Below are 8,999 nucleotides of genomic sequence, written 5' to 3'. Positions count from 1 at the left end.
TATATATAGTATCAATACAACTTTTTAAGATTAACGCTCCAGATTGTGCTACAAGAGGGAAATGGAAGAACTCGACATGATAAGATGTAGTTTCAAAGCACAGACTTCAGAAGCTGGGAGGCTTGGGCTTGGCTTTTAACTCCAGGCACCTCATTCGTAAACTGAAGATGATAACGGTATCTACATCAGACCAGTTGTGGGAAGGATTACTACATGGAACATGAGACTGGCCCATGAAAATTAATTTCTCTACCAGAATTTTCTCCAAACTACAAAAGACTGTGGCAACCAAAAGTATCAGAGGGATCTTCGCATCAGTAACACTTCTGTTTGTCTTGCCATACACAAGAAGCTAACTGTATAGAATCAAGGAATTGCTTTTGCAAGGCCCAACTTGGGTGAGATACCTAATTTATCACATGATTGTAATATTCAGATGAAATAATAAAAATTCTATCACACCTAGTAGTGAGCAATAAAACTGGTGCTTATCAGTTCTTATCACTGTACTGTTATCCTCTTTATACACATACAAATATGTACACACACACACATGCACAAACACACATACCCCTACTCAGATCTAAACCTTTGTTAACTAGTGAAAGTTGCCCAATCTTAGAAGACACTGTAGACAGATATGAAACACCTTATTTATCTCTTCTTAACACTTTAAAGTAGTTTCAAATTAACTTCTAAGGTCTCTCTGGAAATCACAAATCTGAATGAATTTTCTGAAGTCATTTCATAGTATACTAAGGATGCCATTTTGCTAAAATTGTACAGTGGAGTTTGCATCGGAAGCAATAGCCACAGAATATTTTTTCCATCAGAAGAATCATAAGACCCTGGATGATCACCTGCTTTGGTTTTTCACAGGAAAAGTTATTAACAGATATATTTAACTATATACCTTGAAAAATATATAGACAATCCAAACCTCTGTATTTAACATTCAAATGGAAAAAAAAAAAAGCAGGTGTAGTCTCCATTTGTTACACTAGGGGCAGCAGTGTATAAGAAATGGCAAAGTATTTCCATTATGTTCGCACAGAACGCTGCTACTTGACTACAAACCAATCTCTATTAATTAAACATTAAAGGATCAATACTTTGGTTATATTTTCTTACATTTTAAGACATTTTATAGGGATATATTTTGGTTCTGGTGTTTATATGTTTATTATTCTTAAAGTTAATTGAAATTATGCCCCCACCCCATCCCCTTTTACTGTCGCTGACTCTTTTACCAGAGACAATCTTATTAGGACTTCATCGAACTCAAGCATTGAGGTTCAGTGAGAGATTAGCAGCATGGAACCAGCAGAAAGAATAGAAGGCAGCAGAGGTATAATTCAAGGCCATCCTGAAGAGCGATTCCCAACTAAACCTATAGGAAAATCTGGTTTTAGCTTTATGTATTTGTGTTCATGCGTACACAAAATAATTGTAAGGATAAACGAAAATCTGTATGTTTGGTCTATACCTATTCTCCACAAGATCTTGCTTTTGAATAGCAATTTTGTTTTTATCTAAAAGCAAACCAGTCAAACACACTCTGCTTCAGTTTCCTTGGTAACCAACCTCTGCTTCCTGTCTAGACTTCTGGTCATGAGAATAGAGAAAAGGAAAAACAGGGCTAAAATGAGAGGGCTAGAAAATGTTAACCCTTACACCTTCTCCCGTTCTCTATTGCAGTATGTTTCTTTGCCATTATTGCCATTCCCGACCGAAAATTAGCAAAGTCTGTTGGTGAGGCTGAATGAGATTATTTCCACCTGTACGTACCTTTGCCTTCATTTCTGATCAATTTGGTTCTGACTAGTAAAACCCTTGGCAGAAGAGATGACTTTCTTTGTACTCCATCCTGCCTCTTTTTACTCCTGGAATATATCATTCTTATGATTAATCAGAAGATTGATTCATCTTTTGTTGCTCTCCTGCCTCTTCCCTTTCTGTCTTACTGAAATAAGTGAGGGCAGAGAAGAAAGGTGACTCAGAAGAGACAGAGGCAACTCATGGAATCCCTAAGTGGTGGCTTTCTAAAACCCATGCTTTTGGGCATTCCCACCACTGCATGCAAATTGGAAGAGAGATGGAAGCATGAAGATTGCAAGTTCGTGACCAGGCTGGACTACATAGTGAGACCCTGTCTCACCACCAGTAGCCCCCACAAAAAACTAAAGATTGGGTGCTGTGGTACATACCTTAATGCCAGCACTTGGGAGGTAGAAGCAGGAGAATTGTGAGCTCAGGTCTATCTGTGACACAGAATATGATCTTGTCCCAAAAAACAAACAAAACAAATCCAGTTTATCAGGATAATTCTCAATGCTAGTGGACCCCCAAATCTGTTGTTCTCACACCAGCACTGCATTTCTAGGGTTTAACCCTCAGTTGCCATAGGACTTGAGAAAAAAAACCCAGATCTTCTCTTTACTGGTCTAAATTACTACTACAAAAGGCTCCATCTTTTTTCTCTCTCTGTCTCTCCTGCCTCTTCCCCCAGAGGAATTTGGATTTCACAATTTCCACATTCTCTGACACCCCTTTCTTATGTACACTCCCTCTCTGAGTTCTCCTAGTCCCAGCATTCACAAGGCCTTAGAGGAGATGTAGGGTAAAAATACCACTGCCGATATCCTCCCTGTGAAAAGTAGAGTAATTAAAAGGAGAAAGCCATATGAAGGGAAGGGAAAAGCTTGATAGCTGACACTTCCCCTCCACTTCCAAATAACCCAGGCATCCCTATTCATGCAAGTCTAGCTCTGCTTTCCCTTTCAAAGGCCCAGCTGTCCATATTCCTATCCTGGTGTTGAGACTCTACAGTGTACTCCACATTAGCACTGGTGTTGAGATTCTACAATATACTCCACATTAGCAACCTCTACCCACACCCACAGATAAACAAAAACACATTTCTAAATTTTCTTAGTGGCGACCATGTCGTTTTATTTTTTATACTACATTTATTTATTCTGTGCACACGTGTGTGTGTGTGTGTGTGTGTGTGTGTGTATGCATGTCATGGTGTGCGTGTAGAGATCAGAGGACAACTTGCAAGAGTCAGTTCTCTCCTCCCACCACGTGGGTCCCAGGGATAGAACTCAGGTCATCAGGCTTGACAGCAAGTGCCTTTAGCCACTGTGTCATCTTACCAGCCCAAACATGAAAAATTTTAAATGTAATTAAAAACCAGTTTGAATCAGTGTCAGTAAAATAAAAACACACCCAGAATTAAATGAAGCATTCAAGTCTTAGCTTAATTTATTTTTTCAATAATTTCCTTTAAATAAGGAAAAGTAAAAGTAAATTAACTGCATTTTAAAAAGTGTACAGCAAGGAGCACTGAGATGGCTCAGTGAGTAAAGGCACTTGCCCCCAAGCCTGTCAACCTGAGTTCTGTCACTGGGACCCACATGGTAGAAGGAGAAAACTAAGTACCTCAAGTTGTCATCTGGCCTCCATACACTTGTGCCATGGCACACATGTGTGCTTGGTATACACACAGACACACACACATGATAAATTTGTTAAAAGTTCTAAGCAAGCATGTTTTTCTTCTTTTTTGTAGCTTGTTTGTTTATTTAATTTTTTTTGTCTTGTTTTTTGATGCAGAGTCTCAATATGTAGACCAGGCTGGCCTCAAGCTCATAGAGGTGCTTTCCTCTCCCTCCTAAGTGCTGGAATTAAAGGTGTGCACCACCATGTCCAGCTTTCTTTTATAAAGACAGAGTCTCACGTAGCCCAGCCTGACTTTGAACTTGCTATGTAGTCAAGGTTGACTTTGAACTCTTAATCCTCCCACCTCAGCCTCCTAGTGTTTATCACCAAGCTTGGTTTATGAGGTGCTGGGAATGGAACCCTGGGCTTTGTGCATACTAGACAAGCACTCTACCAACTGGACTACATCACCAACCATAGCAAGCAAGTCTTAAGAAAGAAAAAGAGAAAACAAGAGTAATATTTGCCTTAGTAATTGGAAAAACAATGGTTAACCATTAGGAATAAAGATGTTTGATAATTATGAGATATGCAAAAGTAAGCATTTTATTCAGATTCAAAAAAATAAATAACTAAAAATATTGCAGAATGTAAATCAGACCAGGAAAAATTATTTTAAAAAGAAACCAGAATGGAAATTACTGAGTATTTTCTTTTTTGAGATAGGGTTTTAACCATGTAGCCTAGGCTAGCCTCAAACTTGCTATGAAGAACAAGCTCGCCTTGAACTCATGATTGTCTTGCTTCCCTCCTCCCAAGCACTGAAAATTATTAATCATTTTGATTTTGTTAAGCAGTGAAGATGTGAAGCAACCAAAATCTTCCTATAATATTGTTGGAAATGTAAACTGCTTTACTCTCTTTGAAACATTATTTGCCAGAGCCTACTAAAATTGAAAACACATACAGTATATAAAAATTAACAATTTGGGGCTGGAGAGTGGCTCAGTGGTTAAGAGCACTGACTGCTCTTGCAGAAGACCTGGGTTCGATTCCCAGCACCCACATGGCAGCTACAAACCGCCCTTAACTCCAGTTCCAGGGAACTCTGAAGCCCTCTTCTGGCCTCCACGGCATTGCACGGCATGGGTGCACTCACATACATGTAGGCAATGCGCTCATACACATAAAATAAAAATAATAAATAAAATATTTTTTTTAAAACTAACAATTCACTTTTCAGACAAGCACCTAACAAGAAAATATATGCCTATGTTGCTGAGATGACAATATTATTCAAAGCAAACTATGAAGTCAATGCAATTGTCACCAAAAGTCTATTATATTTTATTTTAGATAGTGAAACTCATCTTCAAATTCATAAGGACTCTCAAGAGACTCTGAATATTGAAAATAATTTTGAGAAAGAAGAAGAAAGTTGGAGGGTTCATATATTTTGATTTTAAAGTTCTAGTAATCAAAACAGTATATTTGCATAAGAATAAACAGAATAGACACATCAGAATAAACCATTGCACATATGGTCAATTGATTGTCAACAATGATGCTAACACAATTAAAAGTGTACATCATCGTGCTGGGCTTCCACTACAGTTTTTATTAGTCTATGCCTCCTGGGGGGAGCATTATCATCATCATGGCATAACTCCATTTAAGCTATATATGTATATATACATGTAAACATACATATGTATTATATGTTTTTAGGTAAGCTTATAAAATGATGTTTCCCTATGCCTTTTTCAAGCATCCTTACTGTTTATCTCTCCTTCCTTCCTCTTCCTTTGTATTATCTTCCCCCCCACCAGTTAAGTCCCCCCCCATTTTTCCCCTTTCCCTCTTCATAGCACCTGTGTCCTACTATCCCTTTCTAGAGTTCATCTCCCATTGTCCCATTCTACTTCTCTGATTTCTGTCCACATTATACATTCAAATCTAAAGATTCAGAGCTAGGATACACAAATAAGACAAAACATGCATCATTTGTCTTTCTGGGTCTGGGTTACCTCACTCACTATAATGTTTTCCAGTTCCATCCATTTACCTACAAATTAAGAAAATTATTATTTATTTAATAACCACATGATTAGAAGCAACATTTCATTACAGCTTTAACATATTCAATAACAATTTCCAGAGCAAAGATACATCTTTCAAAAGTGGTTGCAAATTTTCAGGTTCACAGTTGCATTAATACAGTTATACATTATTGAACTCAGTATAAACACTGAAAGACATAAAATTGAATGAGGTTTTAACCTTTAAAAAAAGATGGCCATTTCATTTAAAAAATACTGTTTCCTACAGAAAGACTCATTTTTAATACTACTAACACTTAGATGTTTGCACATGCATCTCTATCTCTATGTATCTGATTATTACAAGTCATAGTCGGTTACACTTGGATACTTGGCACCTGAGTATGGATATAAAGTCTTGAGGTAGATTTCATTGGTAATGTTTATCACCTCTATTAATTAACATGAAGGAAATTTTTATGCTTCTTCCTCAAACATAACTCATTTTTTTATTTGTTGATTTTTTTTGTGTGTATATCATACAAAACACCCCACACAATCTTATTCATCTATATACCCACTTCCAAAATGGCACCCTCCCGTAGCCTCCCCACCCCCACTGGAGCCCATATGCTCTGTCATCCCTGTTACTGGCCACTGTGTTGTCAGCGCCCCCAGCCATTCCCCAGGGTTTGTCCATCCACTGAGTCTAGTCATCCTATCTAGAGAGCCTCGTTTTAGAAAGACCAGCTGTTCCTCATCTAGCAACAATCAGTTGTCAATATTCCTTCAGAAAAGATTGGGGTCTGCTGTTCATTTTCCCAGTTCTATGCTGGGTTACTGTCTGGGAGTTTCTTGGGCCACCCTGGCGCCACCCTGGCCAACAACTCAAAAGGTTGGCATTGTTTCTTGTTATGTAGCCTTTAGCTATACATACGGACTCTTAAAAATTATATTGTCCCCTTTAATATTTGATTTATACTTTCCTTTTGGGTGTTTAAGACCCTACAGTTGGCCCAGATAAACCAATTTATTTTTACTCTTTAAAAAAAATTTACAAAAACTTTATTAAGAATTTCATACATGCATATAAGGTGTTTTGATCAAATCCATGCCCACTCCCTATCCTCCAACATTCCCCCCTCTGAAGAGGTAACCCTAAAATCTTTTAAGGATTAGATACAAGCTCCCAAATACTTTTGACATTTTTGGCCTTTGGAACAGAGTATGTTGCTCACACGACCAAGGACATTTTAACTTTTAGCCCAGAAACTGGCTACATTTCCTTGGGGTCTTTTTACCCTAACTGCCTAGCCAATTCCAACCTCCTATTCTCATCACGCCATCCTCTGAAGGGATCACCCAAATTGCCAATAGGGAATAGGGACACAGACTGCTTTGGCTTCTTCCATGCTGAACAGGGACGCAGGGTGAGGCAATTGGAGTACACCTTCAGTGGGTCTATCTAAAAGACTCCCAAATTGCATAACTCTTGTCTCTAAGGGGAAAAGAAAGTTGTTGAATCATGAATAGGAAATGTGAAGGAGAAGTAAAGGCAAGAGTGATTAGCTTTATGAGTTCTAGACAGGGAACTAGAAAAAAGAACAGGGAAATTTTCAAATGTTCATGAGAGTCCATTGGAGTTTCTTGACAAAAGCTTCCAAAAACATCCCTCTATTGGGTTCTTCTTCATTTTTCTTTTTTCTTCCAAGGCTGGGCTAGTTGGCTGGGAAGAGTGGCTGGATGCTCAGATGAGGGTCCAGTGACCCTGACTGGCATTCCTTTATGAATGAGCACAACAGTCAACAAGCCCAATTGTGACTATGTTTAGCGATCAGGCTCAGCCGAAGTCTCGATGATGGTAGTTATTTCATGTAGAAGGGACTGCTGTATAGTATAGCATCATCTTATTAAAAGGACCTGGAATTTAAAAGGATTTGGTTCTAAGAGCCACATATGAGGGAGAAATACGTCATTTGTTTTTCTGAGTCATGTTACTTCACTTAGTATAAGTTTCTAGATCCATCCATTTACCTGCAAATTTCATTATTTCATCTTTCTTTACTGCTGAATAGATAGAACTCCATTGTGTAAATATACCACATTTTTGTTAATCACTCATCAGTTGAGGGGGACTTAGGTTGCTTCCATCTCTTAGCTATTGTAAAAAGAGCAGCAATTTTATGATTACATTTTTCTTTACAGCTGAATATAATTCTGTTGTGTATATATACCACATTTATTAACATTATCATTCATTCATTAGTCAATGGAGATCTAGGCTGCTTCAAGAGCAACAATGTACATAGATGAGCAAGTATGTCTGTGGTAGGATATCGAGTCATTTGGGAATGACTACGCCTAGGAGTGGTATAGCTGGATCATATGACAGATCTATTTCTATCTTTTTAGTAGCTTCCACACTGATTTCCATAGTGGTTGTGCCAGTTTGTAATCCCACCAACAGCAAATGAGGGTTTCACTGCATCCTCACCAGTATTTGTTGCCAGTTGTTTTCTTGAACTTAGTTGTTCTGACTGGTAAGATGAAATCTCAAAGTAGTATTGCATTTCCATGAGGCTAAGGATACTGAACATTTTTAAAGATAGTTCTTAGTCAATTTTTTTCTTTTGAAAATGCTCTGTTTAGATCCACAGCCCTCTTTTTGACTGGATTTGTTTTCTTGACTGTTCTGGACATTAATCCTCTATCAGATATATAGCTGGCAAAGCTTTTCTCCCACTCTGTGGGCTTCCACTTTATTTGATTGATTGTTTCCTTTCCTGTACAGAAACTTTTTAGTTTTACGTGCTCCCATTTGTCAATTGTTGGCCTCGATTCATTTTCTGCACACATATTTTATAGGACAGTGCTTATGCTTTCTTCCAGTAGTGTCTGTTTCTGGCTCCACATTGAGGTCTTTGATGCATTTGGAGTTATTTTTGTGCAGGGTAATAGATATGGGTCTAATTTCCTTCTTCTAGATATGGTCATTCAGTTTTTCCAGCACCATTTGTTGAAGATACTGTCGTTCCAGTGCACATTTCTGGCATCTCTGTAAAATATCAGGTGGCTAAGTGCATTAGGTCCCGAGCAATAAGAACAATGCTGGAGGGATCACAATACCAGATTTCAAGTTGTATTACAGAGCTGTAGTCATAAAAAAAAAAACAAAACAGCATAGCACTAGCACAAAAACAAACCAATGGAACAGAATAGAAGACCCAAGTATCTCTTGTTTCTGTTGTTGTGCTGCATACTCCAGGCTGGTTTGTGAGTTTCCAGCTGATTCTCCTGTCTTTACCTCCCATCTCATCATATGACTGCTGGATTTATAGATGTCTACCACTGCATCCAGTTTTTCATGTGTTCTGGGGCTCAAACTCAGGCTATTAGGCTTGCACAGCTAGTGCTTTTACCTGCTAAGCTCTCTCCATGACCTGAAAGTAAAAATTTATTTTGAGACAGGGTTTCATTATGTAGCCCTAGCTGGCCTGAAACTTGCTAAGTAAACCA

Source organism: Nannospalax galili, unplaced genomic scaffold (assembly GCF_000622305.1).
Source record: "Nannospalax galili isolate Female #2095 unplaced genomic scaffold, S.galili_v1.0 scaffold1759, whole genome shotgun sequence".
Taxonomy (NCBI): domain Eukaryota; kingdom Metazoa; phylum Chordata; class Mammalia; order Rodentia; family Spalacidae; genus Nannospalax; species Nannospalax galili.
Note: the sequence above shows the minus strand (reverse complement) of the source record.